At 38.5% G+C, this 20,822-nt stretch overlaps 1 long non-coding RNA gene across 1 annotated transcript in view; it reads left to right on the top strand.

Moving 5' to 3' along the window:
* The window catches only part of LOC131487224 (uncharacterized), a 70,615-nt gene that overhangs the window by 20,624 nt on the left and 29,169 nt on the right, over positions 1-20,822 (top strand). The window contains exon 3 of the long non-coding RNA XR_009249668.1: positions 15,677-15,878. This is a non-coding gene — a long non-coding RNA (uncharacterized LOC131487224). The remainder of the gene's footprint in view (positions 1-15,676; positions 15,879-20,822) is intronic.

The raw sequence follows: 20,822 nt of genomic DNA on the forward strand, positions 1-20,822 counted from the left end.
AAAGAGAGAGCTAGGGAAAGAGCGAGCAGAGTTAGGTTATGTGGAACGTGTGGAATCTGGGGAAAGAGCATTCTAAGCAAAGATAAAAATCACCAAGGTCCTGAGGCAGGAGCCAGGCTGGCATTTTCGAGCAAAGGTAGGGAAGCCAGTGTGGCTGTAAGAGAAAGAGAGATGAGAGTGTGGAAGCAGAGAGCTAGTAGGGAGCCGAATATGGGAAGAACATCTGGGTATAAGGGGGCCGTTTCAGCATTGCGTTTCTAGCTTGAATGTTGAGTCTGAAGTCAGTTTCTGCAAGGCTGTTTTTTCATCTTTGATTTCCCTCACTAATAAGGTGCAAAGCCATGGAATATTCGAAAGGAGGAGTGACAAAACCCGATTTAGCTCTAAAAGATCCCTCTGGCAATAGCTGTGTTTATATCCTCCACTGAATGAAGCATAATGTTTTCCATATAGTAGGCTTATGAAATAAATACATTAAATTAAAGAGAAATTCTGATTTTCCAGGATCATTTCTAGGCACTCTTATTCTAGATTTACAGCAACAAATACACGGATATTTAAAGTGGCTCCAAATAGTTACTATTGACATGAAATAAATAGTAAACACCAAAATGAAAATAATGGAGTCTGATTCTTCTATTTTTTTGTCCTTCATTTCTTATTTATAATGTAGTCAGATTGTTCCGGGAGATAATAAGATGCATTTGAGCTGAATAAAAGTATGACATCGGATTACAGGAGCTTGTGTTCAGTTATTTTAAAGTCTGAGGTACATTATAATTAAGCCAAAGAATAAAAGGTAGAACTTCAATGCATATCTGAAAAATAATGTAATCTTCACTATCAGTGACCATCAGTTTTGGAAATATTGCTTGTTTATTTTTTATTGTTTATTTTATTGATTGTTTCTCATTTATGTCAAAGATAGAATTTGAGTAGAAAATTATTTCTTTTCTGCTTTCATTGAATCAGGACGATATACCAGCATACCAAAATCTTTTCTCTCTTTTCTTTTTGACTTTTTGGTATTTTTTTATTCCTGGACACTTAGGAAATTTATTGGCACTGAAAGTAAAATATGTGTGTCCCAGGAAGGTTGTTAGAAATTGTGATAATGCTTTCTTTGGACTCCAGTCTAAATTGCCTTTTAGTGGCACTTTTTTCTCCACATGTTACAATACAGTTGACCTCTGAACAACGAGGGGGTAGGGATACAGACTCTTCGTGTACTCAAAAAGCCACATATAAATTTTGATTCCCCCAAAACTTAACTACTGATGGCCTGCTGTTGACTGAATCTCTAACCGATAACGCAAACAGTTGTTTCACACATATTTTGTATTTTGTATGTATTATACACTGTGATCGTATAATAAAGTAAGCTAGAGAGAATGTTGGTAAGGACATCAGAAGAGAAAATACATTTACCACTTACAGTACTGTCCTATAAAAACAATCCATGTATAAGTGGCAGTGCAACAATGTGTTGCTCAAGGGTCAACTGTATTCTCAAAATATTTTCTTTTAATTCAACCCATATTGATTTGCACGTTTTGAATGTTTAACTATCTTATACGGCAGGAGTGCAGATAGGAGGTTAATGAAAAGGCCAGTGTTAGAGATCCAGCCGTCCAGTGTTCTTCAGCAAAAGAAATGTTAAAACAAGAAACATTCAATTAGATTTCAAGATGGCTTTGTCAAAAAACATGCTGCCAATAAACTGTGGAAATGCAAACAACAGACTGTTGGAGCCAAGAGGAAAGAGATAAGGTCTGAAAATTGCTGACTGTGCTAAAAAAAGCTGAAAGGATTAAAAGGAATAAAAGCATTTTCAAATATATTGAAAAAGAGAGATAGAGCACCAGAAAGTAGGACTGCAAATGAATAGGGAGGGAGAAATCCATGTTAGCTAAAGTGGTTCAAGACTGAACTGCTTTTAAAAATCTGAGTCTGACAAGGCAAACATACTGTGGGCAATTGGGACATGATGAAGACCCAGTTTATTAGGAAACAATTTAGGCAGCTGGTGGTGTTTCTGCATTCTGATGGAAAGAACTTAGAATCCCCAAACATACCTGCCGCTACCTGTACTAAAATGTCTGTAAAGTAATTTGCAATCTAAGCTACTACCTTTATCCCAAAGTGAAGTCTGATTCTGCCTTCAGCCCCTGAACACCTCCATGAAATTAAAAAATCACATAGAATGTATAAAGTCTCAAAGGACTGATAAAAATGCCAGGATACCAAGGCTATGAATTTTAACCCTACTCTGGCTATTGGCTCCCTCAATGTCACTGTAGATCTGTCTACATATGTTTTCTGATCGATAATAAGGATGATTATACTCACCTACCAACAGTATGTGACTCAAGAAAGTTTAGCATGTGTCATAAACAATGTGCTTGTATAATAGATCATAAGAAAAGAGAATAGATTCAAGTCAGTAAGAATTCGGTTGTGAAGTTCAGTTACCCCATAGAGGCAACGTGCATAAGCGACTAAGTGCCTAGTGTGTGGAGACAACTACCTAAGTGTGAACCCTCTTCTTAGTGCTTACTGGCTGCGTGACTTAAGGCAAATGACTTAACTGCTCTGGACCCTCTTTTCCTCATTTGTAAAAGATAAGACATTGTGCTCAATATTTTCAGTTATTATTATCAGAGCAAAACCTTCCTAGACTTAATAAAGAGAATTCTGGATTTCCAAAGTTATATTTGTGCAAATGAGCTTACAAGAGTTGCACTTAGAACATGTTTAAAGAGTACAGTGTCTATCAATAGAAGGTGAGCTAATGTAATATAAAAAATAAGTGTTGTGTAGCCTTGCATATGTAAAGATTAAGCACTGAACGTTGCCTTATCATTTGTTTGGAAGGAGAATTGGAAAATGCATGAAAAATCAGTCATGTTTAGCAACCACAAATGGACCATGAGCTCATAAAACTCAAAGAAATCTTGAAAAGTCAGTTAATTGGGTATTAATTTAATCCATATTGGAGGCATTGAATGCTGTGTATTTGTCTTTCCCATCCTTACATATTCAGGAAGATAGTACTGGACACATTCCATAATGATCAGTTCAGTTGTTCAAGGACACCCAGGGTTAGAGGTGGAGCAGGGTTCTTGACCCAGGTTCTGACATTTCTGTTGGTCACAGCTCATACACTCTGTGATTGGAAACCACTTTTAAAAAAATGCAGGAAAGAGGATTCCTTGCTAATGAGAACAGAAGCCACTGTTGACCGCAGAACTTGAAGGGTCACTCTCAGAGCTCTGGGACCAGCAAAAGTTACCCAGAATGCAGTATTTACATGAATTAGATTAAACCATTATTGAGCTTTTCACCACTTGCCAGATGCTGAGAAAGAGCCTGGTCATATGAAGGGCAGTAAGGTAAAATTTCTGTCCTGGGGAAGCTCAAATTCTGAAATAGCATTATATCAGAAGTAGGATCAGAAACATTCATTTATTCAACATATATTTATGGAAGTTCTATGTAGCAGGCACTGGTCTGGACATCAAAAGCAGGAACAAAACAGATATAGGTCCATGACTTTATTACATTTGCTTTCCATTGGTGAAGGAGGGAGCCAGGTGATAAATAGTAACATGATTGCCTCTATTGTAAATGTGGGATTTTAATGTATTGAGGTGAATGAGTGCTGATATGGAGAGGCTAATGCCATTGTAAGATATATATATATATATATATATATATATATATATATATATATACACACACATATACACACACACACACATATATACATGTACATATATTTAAATTTATTTACTTATTTATTTATTTATTTATTTATTTTGAGAGAGAGACAGAGAGAGAGAAGGAGAACTCACACAAGAGCACCCATGAGCAGGGGAGGGGCAGACAGAGAGGGACAGAGAGAATCCCAAGCAGGATCTGCACTACCAGTGCAGAGCCCAACTCAGAGTTCGATCTCACAAATTGTGAGATGCTGACCTGAACAGAAATCAAGAGTTGAACTCTCACTTGACTGAGCCACCCAGGTGCCCGGAAAGAATATTTTTGTTACTTACATTTCCTGAGAGGAGGGGCTACACTATGCCATTCAGGGCTCAGGGGGAAGCACCAGTGCCAGCCAGAGGCAGAAAAGGAGCATGGGAAAAGCCCAGGTGCGTCCTTTATTGTGTTTTCCATAGGAAAGTCAAGGCAGAGCAGGGTTTGGCTAGTTGGAATAATTCCAGCAAGCTTTGGGGCTTACAGATTTTCCTAATGGCTCTCTGGTACCTTGTCCTGAGTTTATTTAGGGCCAAAGAATATTGTTTGGCCATGTAAGGATTCAAGGAGATGGCTGGGGTGTGGGCTTTGGATTGATTAGTTTGCATGTGAAAGACCCCTGGACAAGGACTCTGCTAGTCTAGGAATTGTCTAAACATGAGAAGAGCAAGTTTCTTTCCAGTCAGTGAGTCCACAAATGCCAGATCAAGAACACAGAAAATAGGAAAATATATGTACTATGATTCACCCTGTGAAGAATGGATGACAAGTAGAATACAGAGTCTAAGAAAACATAGAACAATGATAAACAAGTAGAATCATCCAATGTATTGTAAGGTGATAAATGCTACAGAAAAAAAAAGAAAAAAATAGAGCTTGCCTTGGGACTTAGGGAGTCCTGGTGGGAGGCATATGAATAGATTGCAGTGTTAAATAATTTGGTTGGGTCTCATTGAGAAAGTGAGATTCAAAAAAAGACCTGAGCCAAAACTTGCTTCTAAATAGAGATGTTAATATTTTAGGATTATAGCAGTTACTGAAATTTAACATACCCATAACATAAGTCATTTACTTATTCATTCAGTTGGCTCTCAGATATTAAACAAATTAAGCATTACTAAACAGTTACAACGGCAAGCTAAAAAAGACATAGAATGCTGTCTAAAATCTTAACATCTAGTTGAGGAAACAAATATTGATGTCATGAACTCACAAATAAATGTTTAATTACAAGTGGAAAATAGCTACACAATTTAAGGGAGCCTGTAATAAATGTGTTTGATCTAGTTAGGGAAGTTAGGGAAGCCTTTACTGAGATCTGAATTATAGTGAGGTATTGACTAGGCAAAGAAGAAAAAGAAGACTATCCAGGTATAGAAAATATCATATGCAAAATCCCTGAGATGGAAGATGTTTGAGAAGTGGTGAATGGAAAGAGCAAGGTAGACCACGGGACAGATGAGGCTGTAGGGGTGTGTAGGGGGAGGCTGGGAATCATGCAGGCCCTTCAGGCCACATTAACAGTAATACATTTTCAGGGTTCCTTGGTGGTTCAGTTGGTTAAGCATCCAACTCTTGATTTTGGCTCAGGTCATCATCTCACGGTTTGTGGGACTGAGCCCCATGTTGGGCTCTGGACTGATGGCCATGGAGCCTGCTTGGGATTCTCTCTCTCCATCTCTCTCTCTCTCTCTGCCTCTCCCCTGCTTGTGCTCTCTCTCTCTCTCTCTCAAAATAAATAAATAAACTTTTTTTTTAAAAAAAAGAAAGTTCTATAATTTCCAGAGAACAATGGCCAGTGAAGGAAGGACTTTAAGCTGGGATATCTAACATATGACCTGATTTGGCTTTGAAAATGGATGTAGGTAGGACAGTGAGAAGTTGGAAGTCCAGGTGAGAGATGATGATAGCCTGGAACAGAGAGTTGTGGGGCAGACAAGAGAGAAAGAATGGTTTGGTGATGGATTAGATAGAGCAGTGATTAAAAATGAGGCATCAAGGGTGCCTTCTGGTCTCTAGTGCTTGTGGTAGTGCCATTTATCAAGACAGGGGGCACTGGAAGAGGATCAGGTCTTATGATGAAGATCAAGGAATTGATGTTAGACACTATGTGATCGAGATTCCTCTGAGATATGTTTGAGGAACACTCAAGTAGGCAGTTGGTTTTAGGGCTCTGATCTGAGGAGGGATGCAGCCTAGTGATACACATTTGGGAGGAATTAGTTTATACATGCAATTAGTATATAGGAATTAGTTTATACATAGGGTTGGGTCACATTTCCAGGAGGGAGAACATAGAGTCAGAAGAAAGACCATCTGAAGCCTGGAGGACCGAACACTTCTTTACCTGAGTAGAGGAGAATGAAACTGCAAAACAAAACAAAACAAAAAAAAACAGACAAAAACAAAAGTAGGCATCCAGTGTTCTTCAGGCTGCAGACTTCGAGGCCAGCCCAGGAGAAAGCATGGATGATACATGAAGAATATCTGCCCTCTGATTAAACTGATTAGACCTGCTTAGAGCTCCTTTTTCAGATTCAAACTCTGAGCCTCTACCCTCACCCAGGAAACCCCCGCTGAATCCTAAACTTTATGCCTATTACCTGAAACATCCCATTGCTCATAAATGAGACCTTATTTAAAAGCCTTCTCTCTATGGAGGCAGGCAGAGACAAAGTCTATGGGCCCTGGAGCACACCCTCTTTTCTCTCCCCTGCAGGCCATTTCGAGATAAAAGAAAGGAGGAAAGGCTAACGATGTGCCCTTTGAACATTTCCAGCCTCTTGACCTATCAAGGAACTCTTTGTTTGTCTCTCTGCTTCCTATTGGGGGCTGTATAAGTTGGACATTAAAATACAGGCTTTATAGGTAGACAAGACCTGGTTTAAATCCCAGGTCTACAATTAGTTTGACTATGTGAAGCTTGGATTTCTTCATGAGTAATATGAAAGTGATCATACCCACCTGTTAGGTTTATTATGAGGATTACAGAAGATGATATAGACTGTAGGGGAAGAAATGTTTTCCTTTCTACCCTTCTAGGTTCTGTGGCTGGTCCAATAATTAAATTGACATAGATAGATACAAAGAAGAAAAAACATACATTTGATTAGTACATACACATGGGAATTTCACAAAGATAGGAGACTTCCAAAGACAGCCAGATAATCGAAACTTCTATACCATCCTGAGCTAAGGGATGTGTTCGGGTTTGGGAATTCTAGGTGAGGGAGAAGGCAATTGAAGGAATGTGGGGGGTAGAAAAATGGTAAACAGAGGTTGCCTTGCTATGTAGATGAAGTCATTCAGGTGAAAAAAAAGATGTCATCTCTGGGAGTTGCTCTCCCTGGAACAGGTACCATTTCTAAGAGAAATTCCCTTTATAAATGTAGATTTCCCTCAAATATGGGGACATTTATACTTTCTTTTAGGCCGTTAAGGGGGAGATAAGAGCTTTTCCTTAGTCAACTGGGTGTTGGTTGCCCTCAACTCAAAATAATCCACATAACAAAGTGATAAATTTGGGCGTAGCATATTCTGAATCCCTTCAAGGTAAAGTGTTTTAGTACAGTACTGGAACATGGCATGTATTCAATGCACGAAAACTATGGCTTTATTTATTCTTGACACGCACTCTGATTTCTCACCATTTTTAGTCAGTCTGAGAATCACCACCATTATAGAATTGAAGATAATGTAAAACAAAAAGTCAATATGCTCTCAAATGTAAAATTTTATGGAAGAGAAAAAAAAAAGAATCCCATGGAAGTCTAAATATTTATTTGCAGCAGATTTATTAATCTCATAGTATTACCTACAGGCTCACATGCATCTAAACCTACTTCTGCACATGTATGCTTCCTGCACAAGAATGTCATGGTTACACTATCCATCCAAAGGGGCTTTGACATAGGTCTCTGCAGAGAATTTCATTGTAAGATCTCTAACCCTAGATCCTCTTGATATCTCTTTTAGGAAATACAAGAAGTTTTCTTAGCTCTTTCCATGTAACTTATTTATCATTCTTTAGATGATGACTTTAAAAAATTTTTTAAATGTTTGTTTATTTTTGACAGAGAGAGAGAGAGAGAGAGAGAGAGAGCGCGCGCATGAGTGGGGGAGGGGTAGAGAGAGAGGGAGACACAGAATCCAAAGCAGGCTCCAGGCTCTGAGCTGTCAGCACAGAACCCGACGTGGGGCTCGAACCCACAGACCACGAGATCATGACCTGAGCCTAAGTCGGATGCTCAACCGACTGAACCACCCAGGCGCCCCTATAGATGATGATTTTACCATCTGACATTCAACAGTGTCAGAGTCTGTTCATTCTTGCTTGAATCTATTAACCAACGCTTGGCCAGTGCTGGGATATGACTGAACTCTGGGAATTTCCTGAGCCTTGTTCAAGCTGGTCCCAAGTTTGTCATTCATTCTTTTCTAGTCAGATTTCAATGTCAAGAATTGATATGCTAAATCATGTTTCCAGGTGGTCTCTGAAAAACCATTAATTCTTTCCCCAAACTTCCATGATTGACTGTTAGTATAAATACAGTTGTTAAATTACAATTTCCTAATCATTACTGATAATTGGTAATGTGTTTATAGAGGTAATTATTATTCTTAACTTTGCTCTGATTTATGATCAATAATTGTTTACCATTGCATTTATAAAATTAATAGTAAAATGGCCCTTGAAACAGTTTGATCTAGATGTACCAGTCATTTCTTCTTCAATGTAGTCTTCCTGGTAGAAGCTCTAACGAATCAAGTGTGACCTTTGTAGGAGAAGACACATAGGATGGTGTTTCATTGATTTAAAATTTCATCTTAAGCCCCTAAACCTCTCTTTCAAACTGATTAACTGCTTATGAAACAGCTGTTTTATTTCCTCTCCTCACATGTGCCCAAACTCCATGAAGCCATCTTTGGGTAGTGACATAGTCTTGAATGGGACCCACAAAAGTAATAGAGAGGAGTCTTTCTCCAAAATAGTTAGGCCTTATATTTGGTGTCAGAACTCTTCAGCATATAACCTTGTATAAATCACTTGACCACTCTAGGCTTCATCAATAAACAAGTACGAGAACACTTCTTCGTCCAATCATCTGAGATTTATGGAAGCTCTTCTTTGCTAAATGTAAGTTTTATAAACTGCAAGGGCCTTATACAACTGTAAGTTGTTATTAGCCAACTTTCTTTTTAATCAATACATCGGGAATTTAAATTACACACACACACACACACACACACACACACACACACACCATTGTAATCTCTACATGTTTTTTATTAGTTCCTTTACTAAATACCTGTGTTGCCTTCTGGTACAGATACAAATGAACTAATAGAACACATACACACATGGGATTCTCCCCAGTAGAGCTTCCCAACAAAGCTTAACTACAAAGAAATTCAGAGAAGAAGGTGAACCTGCTCTATAATACTCTTTGTGTCTATTCTAGATTTTTGATTAGCGCATTGCCTTATGTCAGTTATTTTTACCCCAGTTTCTGGAGGCCTTAAATCTAACCTCTTAGATTTTTCCCTACTATTAGCCTTCCAAATGCAGTCACTTTTTTGGTATGATATTGCCTGTGAGTTAAGAACAAGACGATGCTCAATATTATCAACAATTATTTAATTTCTTGTATTTTTTACATTCATCTTTCCTCATGTGCTTTATCTCTTTATACCCTTTCTCTTCTCCTTTATACTCTTTCTCTTCCTAGCACCTCATATTTGGCTAATGCTTAGCACATTCTCTTTGGAATAGAGTACTATGGAACTGGAACCTCAAAACAATAATTTAATGAGGTATGAAATTCAGGAACAGCTATTAGCAATTTTTTGTATGAATAAAGAATCTTAGTTTTGCCTCCTTTTGCTTTCCCCACACTGGCAGAATGGAGATTGGAATCCCCTCTGTTAACCTCAAAATTATGTTTTTAGCTAGATACAACTTTGGGCTAAGATACTTTACCTCTCCTTGTTTTGTTTTCCTAATTTATGAAAATAAGGGGGTAGATTTGATGACCTAGAAGGCCCTTTTAGTGCCTTTATCTTAAAGTTGGGTTCTAAGTCATAAAATATTTACTGTACCCCTGTGTGTAGTGCTTCTAACTCTAAAGACCCAAAGAGTCATAAAGTACCCTCCCTAATCTACCAAAACTTCATAATCCAGCTGGAGGGTTAGCAAATGCTAACGTGAAGATAAAGAAAGATTCAGCGTCAAACTTGCTAACTCCTCCATGACTCACACACAAAAATAAGTGTGGGTTATGGGTGTGGACAGAAAGTCACTGTGTCTCCAAAGTATTGACAAATGGATTGACATCCAGACCTCACAATTTCAAAGTAAGGAAGATGTCCCTCAATTTAATAATGGCTACAGGACAATATTAAGAGGAAAAGAACAAAAGTTGTTTCTACTGATAGAAGGGAAAAGCTCATATTAAAAAAGTCAATTAAAAGGAAGAAAAATATCAGTGGTAGAGGTGGTACTCATTCAGTTTAAAACTAATGTTGACTGTATCATGAAAATCTATAGTAAAACATTTCAAACTTTTTTCACTTGTTTCAGGGTTCTGTATTCATTGAACATGGAATGAAAATAAAAATCAAAGCAAAGCTTTAAAAGGACAGAGATATGTAGGCTAATGGACAATTTGTCCGAGGGAACGGCTTTTAGGGCTGAAATTTCTCTGTGTGTATTTTTCCTCAGGATTTAATGTTTTTAAAGATGGTGCCCTGTGAGTTACCATGACAACCTGTAGATATCATCTTTAGAAGGCTAAGGCTACAGATCTCAGCTCAAAGTATTATATCCACACACTTTTAGAAAAAGCCCGTGGATGCACTTTGGATGGGCTGAACAACAAACACATGGAGTGCTTGCTGTTCTAACGGCTCATTTCTCTGAAATATTTTAACATGGCTGAAGCTACTTCTATAGTGTTGACGGACACCCTCCCTCTCATTTCATCATTACCTTTAAAGTCTGAAGCATACTTCATTTTCAGCTCTTTGTTGAACTTCTACCAAGACAGGCAAATGTCAAGGCTAAAGCTCATTTCCTGTTTTACATGCTTCCTTCCAAAGACAGTAAAGATTCAAGTGTTGTTGGTCCTACTGCGATTTTAGAGCTGTTCTTTGTCATTGGGCTGTGTTTTCTCAGGATAGTATCCTTAGTCATAAAGCTGGGCAAAAAGCTGACAACTAATTTGCAGTTGCAAAGGAAAGGACTGGAGGGTACAGATGAGGTAAAAGTTCCCCAGGGCTTGGCTGGTTTCTGCCACCTTTGTAGTCCAAGGTGGCTGCCTGGGGCAGCAATGATTATGGACGCTGCTAAACAGTCACCTTCTTAGACAATCAAGTTCAGCAAATTCCCCCAGACGGAATCATGATTGTGATCATATGTTGTCTATGTGTTTTTCACTGATTAACCATGGGATGGGACACGAAGATACTTAGTTGAGTAATTGAAAACAAATATCTTCAACTAGTTTAGGTAAATGAAACATTTTTTTTTACAACCCGCTATTTAAAAAGATATTGATAATGCTCATTGCTTGGTGGGATTATTTTGTAAGCAGTCTGAAACTCACACTGTCAGCTGCACTGAGGAGTTGGCTAGGTGACACAGCGTTCAGTGACATGAATTTGATTTTTTTACCCAAAGTTTCATTGGGTACCCTCGCTTTGGCTAATAGGGCATTTCTTTGCATTTACGAGGACAGATTTGTAGTTTGAATATCACATGGGTAGCTGAACCTTCCCAGACCAGAAGCACCATATGGCTGTGTTCAAAATCATTTGATGGAATGTGATACTTTGAAGTTCTCTCAGAGACTTAGTGTTTTGTAGTTTATGGCCATGGTAATCTCAGGCCTTAAGGATGTCAAATTATTTGATGAGTACGAAATAATTTACCCTAATTTTCAGTGATTTTTTTTTGGTTATGATTATGATTATGATTTTGTAGTGAAGACTGAATTATATAAACATTGAATACCCAATGTTTTATTTGTAAGAATAATCTTTATATATCACATGATTGCTCTGAAAGAACTTAATGAGAATAACAGAACGGCCATAATTTAGTGTAATTAATGAAGCGAGAGTTCTTGTTAGGTCATTCAACTAATGTGATTGTTGAAGTAATTGGGCTGATTTTTATGGGCTTTGGTGTTGTCTTAGTATAAACGCATATTCCTAAGAGTTAATGGTAATTATGTTTTAAGCTTATGAGAATGCACTTAACAAATGATTTTCAAGGGTAAATTATCTTCATGAGGCAGAGGAAGATTGTGCTCACCAAATTCACTTAGGTAAGTGAAGAAAGGCTTAAAGGAAAGTCTGCATTACATTTCAAAAAGTATTGATACTGAAAAATGAACAATGAATAAGTTAGAAGAATATATTTGAAATGATTTTTAAGACTCATCCTAGTGAAGGTTGTGTTCCCAAATTGACAAACATTACCATCACCAAATAAGGCGGAGAAGTATTAGATGAGATGAAGCTAATACCTGGGTGTCTTTCTCCTTCTCTCTTATCTTTCTCTGTCTAATAACGCTGCAAAACAATACTGCAACATAATAGAGTAATTTTATATAAATTGGCCTGATGTAACAGAGGAAAAAGCATAGAATGAGATTATTGACAACACCAGTTTTTAATTCATCACTAAAAATTTTACTTTGAATTGTAACAGGAACCATGATTTTTACCTTATCACTCTTTATAAATATTCATGAGAAATACCATTTGCAGTTATAAAGTGTATAGGCAATACATTTGCCATTGGCAAACTGAACATTTCTATCCTGTGAAAATGTTAACAGACTGACAATTGTTACTAGTGAGAAAGGAGAACGGATTCAGAGTTCATGGAAAAGAGGAGGAGCACTAGGGTTTGAAAAAAACTAAAGTCACATTTTTCCCCTTGTAGAAGGAATACAGCTTTGTATTCAGTATTTGTTGTTTGCCTCCCCTTCCCGACAGCAGCTTGGATTTTTCTCTGGGAATCTGTGTCTTCCTAATTTTCTTTCCACTTGGTATGAGTAGGGCTCCCAGAGAGACTAGGCCAGAGCACGTGACCAGCGTCAATCAGTGCTTAGCATTCTCCCACATGCAATTAGTTTATTGTGAGCACATGACTTAAGGCAGACTGATCAGAATGGATCTTAGGAGTTTGGCTGTGCATGTGAATTTGAACCTAAAATATTCAGCCCCTAGAACCGGGACCTCAAGGGACAGCCTTTCTCAGAAGGAGCCAACACAGGAAGTATAATTTAGAAGAGAAATAGAATCCTGATAAACTACTCTGAGCCCCTGTATTTAGCCACCCTTGAGGCAATGCTTATCCCAGAACCACTGCATTATGAAAGCCAATAAATTTTCTTTATTTCTTAAGTTAGTTGGGCTGAGCTGTGACAAATAAATCCTAATACATACATTGCTCCCCACGGGAAAATTGGAAAACACAGAAAGGTGCAAAAAAATTATAATCACCTTTGATTCAATTTTAATATATTTTCTTTTCTTTCTCTTATTGCTACATAAACAGAGGCAACTTTGGTTACAATTTTCATGTATTTTTCCATTTTTTATCCCTGCATAGACATAAAAATTTTAATTTTTATCAATTCAAGTTATTTTTATGTATATGGATATATATTTTTAACATACAGAGATATATATCACAAAATTAGACTTATGATATATTAATACTTTTATATTTGTTCTCATCTAACATTGTGTCATGAGCATTTCCCCATTTCATTAACACAATTTTTAATGGTGGAATGATATTCCATAATATACACAAAGTAACTAATTTAACTTTTCCATTATTTTTGGACATTTAGGTTATTTTCATTTTTTAAAAACCATGCTGTTTATGTTATTGGTAAGTAAATATTTGTCCAATTTTCTATTCTTTGGGTTGGTTTCCTTGCAGGGACATTATGGACCTTAAGTGGATGTATTTTTAAGGACTCTTGATATATATATCAAATTGGTTTTCAGAAAGTTTATACTAATTTATATTCCCAAGAATTTTGCCAAACTAGGGCATCATTATTTCTTATCATATTTACTAATTTAATAGGCTCTCATACTGTTATATTAGAATTTCTCTATTTTACTTTTGGGAGGTTGAATATTATTTTTTCATGTGCTATTGATCTTTACATTTCTGTAGTGAATCGATATTGCTGTCCCTTCCCTATTTTTTTTTTAAGTTTATTTATTTATTTTGAGAGAGAAAAAGAGTGTGCGTGTTCAGGGAGGGGCAGAGACAAAGAATCCCAAGCAGCCTCCATGCTGTCATGGAGGAGCCAGACTCGGAGCTCAATCCCACAAACCCATGAAGATTATGACCTGAATCGAAGTCAAGAATTGGACGCTTAACTGACTGAGCCACCTAGGTGCCCTTTCCCCCTTTTCTTAGTTGTTGCATTTGAGTTGCTTTTATTTTTTTCTTAATTATTTTAGCCTCTTGTTTTTCAAAATCCGTGATTACAGTAAGTAATGTCGTACCATTAGCTATTTTGGTCCTTACTGGTCCATCACAAATAGAGTCCTTGGGACTGTCGACTGCCCTAATTCCAAACTAACCCTTGAATAGATGTTTCTTATCTAAAAGTAGCAACCAATTTGGCTTTCTCTAAAATGGAGGGTCAGGCAGTGAGTTTGGCACCAAAAGCTAAAACATGCAACTTCAGCATTGCCCATTGTTATTGATTTAACTGCCCAAAGAAAATTTGTGTCCTGTTCATTATGCGGCATTGTAGCTCGCAGATGTGATTTTTATTTAAGGCATTTGTTCGGTGTAAAATCCTGCTGGAGGGTTTGAAACAACTCTTTCTTCCCATAAACTGTCATCCACCTGCTTGCAACTTTATTTACTAGAAAGAACACATTCTGTTTTCTGAGGGTAGTGTTGATTTTTCGTCCAGAAGAGCAGCGCAACACCTTGTCAGTTCTTACTCAAAAGGTTGTTTCCTCATATTTTGATGTTAGATCATTTCCCAGAGATGAGAGATAAGGAAACAACTTCTGAATACAAGTCTACAAAATCTCTGCTTTCAAAACCTGCTTTTATTGACTGAGTCAACTTGGCAGTGGATTTTATTACTATATAGTGCAGAAATCTCAATCTAAAGAAGGAGGAGGAGCCAGGTAGGGGGGAGGAAAAGGGGAGTGAAAAAGTTTACTCAGTTAAAACTTTTATGAAAAGCCAAAAAGTCTCAGTTCTGCTTTGCTTCTTCTGATGAAATCCTAATTGCTGACAAAGACTTGCTAATTTCACTATGAGAACCCATATCATGGGTAATGTATAATTTTGTAATAAAATATATCTCTTTTATTATTTTCTTGACCCCCACCTAATAATTAATCATCTAAAAGTGTTTAAAAAGTGACACAGAGTCATTTTAGTGCAATATTTAGTGCTGTTCCCCATATTTAGATACATTAATGGGGTTATAGCATTGCTCTTCAGTGTGAATTACCACAAAACCTGAGCACTTCCCATTACATTTTCCTCACCATTTATTATCCAGCTTTGAATCTTGATTATATTTATTATAATATCTGCTAAAATTCCTTTCTGGCAAGTTAAAAGGCATATGTTAGGAAGAAGTACAAAATCTTTTCTTTCTCATGGTTTTAGCATATGTTTTGGTTCTGATCAGCCAAGATTGGATTTGATACCATTCTTTGTAATTTGTAAGTATAAGATAATATAAATATTATTATAACCATGTTTCAATTTAAAATTTCCTGAGAAGAAATAGGTAAGCGAGCCAACAATTTCAATACAGGGTGACAAATGATATTGATTCATTCAAGAAGAGGGGATTGAGATTTAGGAAGTCAAAAAAAAAAAACAAAACAAAAAAATGCTTATTTCCAGGGTTTCTCCTGCTGTGGCCTCAGAGCTGTTGGTTTTCTTCTGCCTCGTCCACTTCTCCAGGCAGAAGTACATCAGCGGTTGATTTCCCCAGAGCAAGAAAAGAAGCAGTAAAAGATTTGAAGTGATACGTGGTAGTGATACAGGGAAACGTGCCTCGAAGCTGCAGAACTGTGGGCTGGTGGGGACACCGCTTCATGACCAGGTAAGGAGAAAGAGGGAGGGAAATGGATGGGGAATCTGTTAGGAAGAGGGAGGAAACCTTAGAGAATTCAGAAAGGGAAGACTGGAGAGGCTCTGGCGAGGTGCTCCATAGAATGGAGTAAAGCCTGAGCAGAGATAGGTCCCAGGACCACTGCCTTAAGCCTAGCTCCAGCAAGGAGCTTCTCTCCTTCTTCTCTCCCCCTGACTTACCATATTGCCAAACACCAGTGTGGTTCTGGCCTAGTCATGTCATTCCCGGATGACCTCCAGCCTCTCGCCCTCTGAGCTGTGATTCCTTCTGCACCAGAGGTCTCTTTCTTTTTTTCTTTTTTAATTTTTTTTAACGTTTATTTATTTTTGAGACAGAGAGAGACAGAGCATGAATGGGGGAGGGTCAGAGAGAGAGAGACACAGAATCTGAAACAGGCTCCAGTTCTGAGCTGTTAGCACCAGAGCCCGACGCGGGACTCGAACTCACGGACCGTGAGATCATGAGCTGAGCTGAAGTCAGCCGCTTGACCGACTGAGCCACCCAGGCGCCCCCAGAGGTCTCTTTCTGAAACACAGATCAGATCGTATCTCCTCTGATTTGAAAGCATTTTGAATGGGTGAAAGACGAGTGAAATGTCTCCAAAGAAATTGTATAGTAATTACATGGAAAGATGCTTACTGTTACAATAATTAGGGAAATGCAAATCAAAACGACAATGAGAGAGCACTTCACATTCATTAGGATGGCTATTATATATATTAAAAAAAAAAAACAAAACAGAAAATACCAAGTATTGGTGAGGATGTGGAGAAATTGAAACCCTGGTGCATTGGTGGTGGGAATGTAAAGTGCCTCAGCCACCATGGAAAACAATAGCGAGGGTCCTCAAAAAAATTAAACAAGTAGTTCCCATTTGATCCAGCAATTCCACTTCTGGGTGTACGCCCCAAAGGACTGCAAGCAGGAGCTCAAAGACGTTGAGAGTCCCGTGTACATGGCAGCATTCATTCACAATAGTCGAAAGACGGAAACAGCCTGTCTTTTGGTGGATGAATGAATAAACAAAATATGGTATACAAATACAATGGAATATTATTCAAACTTAAAAAGGAATGAAGTTCTGGCACATGCTATGACATATGTTGAACCTTGAAGACATTATGCTAAGTGAAATAAGCCAGTCCCGAAAGGACTAATATTGTGTGATTGCACTTCTATGAGGTACCTAGATAGGTAAACTCATAGAAACAGGAAGTCAAATGGCAGTTGCCAGAGGATGGGAGTGGGGGAGGGGGAGGACTGTTTAATGACTAGAAAGTTTCAGTTTGGGAGGATGTAAAAGGATCTGGAGACGGATGGTTGTGATGGTTGTACAACAACGGAAATGTACTTAATGCCACTGAACTGAACTCTGTCATTGAACCTGACAGTGATTAAAATGGTAAATGTGATGTTGTGTGTATTTTAAAATAAAAAATCACTTTGTGGTCTCCCATTAATTTTGGGATAAAAACCCAGTTTATTAGCATGATATATCTATCTTTCAAGATACGATCCCCAGCTCATTTTTCCAGCGTGTCTAATGCTTGGCACTTCTTTGTCCTGTAAGAGTCAACTCAGCTTTTATCACCTTCTCTGGGAAATCTTCCCTGACCCACCTCGCACATCCCCCAGGAGTAGGCCCTACCCTCATCTTGCGCGGATGAGCCTCCTCTTATCTATCATAGCAGTCTGTGTACACTTTCATCTGTCATACTGAATTCAAAATTTTTAAATTTGTTCTTATCAGTAAGCCCCCATTAGGCTGTTAGCAACTTGAAGGTGGGGACTGTCTTTCATCTCTGTTGCTCCACTGCTTAGAACATGGCCTTATGCCCTGTAGATGCTTAATATACGTTTGCTATCTGGATGAAATAATACAGCTGATTGGGGAAGAAAGGGAAATTCTGCAGCTTGAGCCAAGCATTCTGTCTGTAGAAAGGAATAATAACAGCACTCACCTCTCAGGATTTTTGGAGAATGATGTGACGTTGGTAACACTAGTAAAATATTTAGAAGAACACCTGACCCATAAGTACTCAATAAATGTTAGCGATTTTTCACTTTTATTGTTGCATGACCTACGAAACTTTTAAAATAAGATTCTCGTATTCCTGGTGCTTGGGTGGCTCAGTCGTGAAGCATCTGACTTACTTCGGCTCAGGTCATGACCTCACGGTTTGTGACTTCAAGTCCCACATCAGGTAATCTCGAGCCCTACTTCAGGTAAAATACAAGCCCCACTTTGGGTGAGCCCCCCTTCTGTCTCTCTCTCTCTCTCTTTCTCTTTCTCCTTCTGCCCCTCACTTGTGCCCCCTCTCTCTCTCTCTCTCTCAAAAAACAAAAAAGATTCTCATATTTCCTTTAGAGTAAGGATTGTCAAAGGGAAAGAGGGGGTAGAATTTAGCAAGGATATGCCAGAGACAGACACCAATCCCCCTGGATTCCAGGCTCTGCTGTGGTTTGCCTTCAGAATTGGTGAGAGGCATGCCTGCTTGGTCTGAGCAGATGGCTGGTGGTATGGAGGGCTCCTATTCCAAACCAGCCTTTCCTGATATGGTTGTGGCTTACACCACCCCCGAGCCTGTCAGCCTTCTTGATACTCAACCTCCTTCAGAGGTGGCACCTCCTTTGGGTGCACAGGGGACTTTCCTTAGGAGGAGGACCCTCGAGGCCGCTTCCCACTTGAAGATCGCTAGTGTGCTTGACAGCCTGATCTCCCGCCCAACCTCACTCTCGTCGCCCAATACCACAGGTCCCACAAAGCAGGTGGTGTTTCCATTTGGGTTTCCTCTACTCCATCAGGGTAGTTTCTTGAGTCCAATTAAGAACAAGGAATGCGCTCAGACTGTATTTATTGCCAGATCCTTCCTGAATTTTCCAAGTTTATTTTTCTCATTTCTCCAAACTATGCAACTGTCTAAAGTGTGTATCAAAGAGGTATATGTCAAAGAACACTTCTAAAATTACACTATGATTTCTGCTGGTGGCCTTTTCTCCTTGCCCAGTTAGAGCTCAGGGAAAATCTGAGGAGATATCCAAAAGTATGTTTCATATGTGGGTCAGAGGTGTTTATTTTAGCCTAAAGGAAATAAGGGAAGATCCTGGATCCTGAAAGAAGAAATAGCTTTACCTGAGAGCACATAGAGGGGGCACTGAGAAAGCTCAAATGTTTGACCGGGCCTTTCTGCTTTTATAATAGAATGGAAGCAGGATCAACAGCCTGGAGACCAAGAAGATAAACATTCTGTAAGGTTTTGTAGCACAATGATTGTTTTTCTGAAGTGATTAGGACTAAAAGTCTGAAAACAGAAAGAGCCTGTGTGCTTGACTTTGGGGCCATAAGGAGGAAGGAAGCTGTGGGAATGTCAGCCCTTTGCACTGCTTGTTGTGTGTGTGTGTATGTGTGTGGTCACAAAGTGAAGAGTAAAGCAGACCGAGTCCTATAGCCATGACAAGGTGAAAGAAAGCAAATACAGGTGGCCCCAGGGCTTAACTCTGGAAAGACCTACTTATGTGGTTTCCAAGTAAGCACTAATGGCAGTTGGCTCAAGAGCAGCCTTGAGCTCTATGAGAGGGAGAGAACGCTCTTGTGAATGTTTATGACATTTCTGGTGGTAAGTGCCTTTCATAGCTTGTCCCGTAAGCTGTGATTGGAAGGAAATGTGATCTCCTTTCCTCATAATTTTACACTCACTCTCTTTATGCTGGCAAAGGCCATGGCTGACTCTGCCATTCCCCTAATAAGACACCCTTGAGTGGCAGTGTGGTTCTGATGTTCCTTGAGCAGGCAGCTGGAGATTATGGTGAGGAGCAGGGACATCTCTGTCCTCTGCAGGATGTGTGGAAGATGGGATTGAAAAGAAAATGATATAGAAGAGAACAATGGCATAAACATTAAATTTGGATATGTCCAGGGCTATTCAGAAGGATGATATTTGGTCCAGGGCAGTGACCGCAGGGCTGGCACACATCCTACCCACTCACCTATTTCACTCTGACAGCTGTCATCTCCATTCAACCCGAGACAATTGAGAGAGCCAGGAATTACATGCTTTATTGCATTATCCAGGCCATTGTTCCCGTCTATTATTAAGGACATTGACCAGACTTACATCTCATGCTATATCTATTATGATTTAGACTCTGCCTACATGAATACTGAAGAATTGGGTCAGACTAAAATTTACTAAGTCCTGCAACCAAAATTTTAGCAAACTGTGTATATGTTAAAGGTCAGAAAATAGGTCAGTGAAATCTAAGATAATAGGATAATAGAAACTGTCTAAACTTCTGGTAGTCATACATTATTTGAGTAAATAAATCAGAATGATAAATCCGATTGTTAGGAATATGGTTCTATATATTCAGTATTTATTTATATTGAAAATTTCAGATCCATATTGAAGCATTAATTTTAATACTTCAACACATCAAACTTATGTACATAATTGAAAGAGTAAATAACTACAGACTCCAGTGTTAAGAAACTTAAAAAACATTTTTTAATGTTTATTTATTTTTGAGAGAGAGACAGAGCATGAACATGAGCAGAAGGGCAGAGAGAGGGAGACACAGAATTCAATGCAGGCTCCGGGCTTTGAGCTGTCAGCACAGAACCTGATATAGACTCGAACCCACAAACTGTGAGATCATGACCTGAGCTGAAGTCAGACACTTAACCGACTGAGCCACTCAGGCACCCAAAGAAACTTTTTACTATGGTTGTTTTTATGTGATAAACAAGCTTTTTCCTTCTCTTTTCTCTAAATATTAGTGCTACCTTTAACTCATTGATTATAGTACACATAGTTTAATCTCTTAAAGAGCATGAGTATTGATATATTTATCTTTCTATATTCATGCACAGTCCTGAAACAAGAAAAGAGTCTTTATACAGCGAGATTTCACTGT

The sequence above is a fragment of the Neofelis nebulosa genome, chromosome 1 (assembly GCF_028018385.1).
Source record: "Neofelis nebulosa isolate mNeoNeb1 chromosome 1, mNeoNeb1.pri, whole genome shotgun sequence".
NCBI classification, from domain to species: Eukaryota; Metazoa; Chordata; class Mammalia; order Carnivora; family Felidae; genus Neofelis; species Neofelis nebulosa.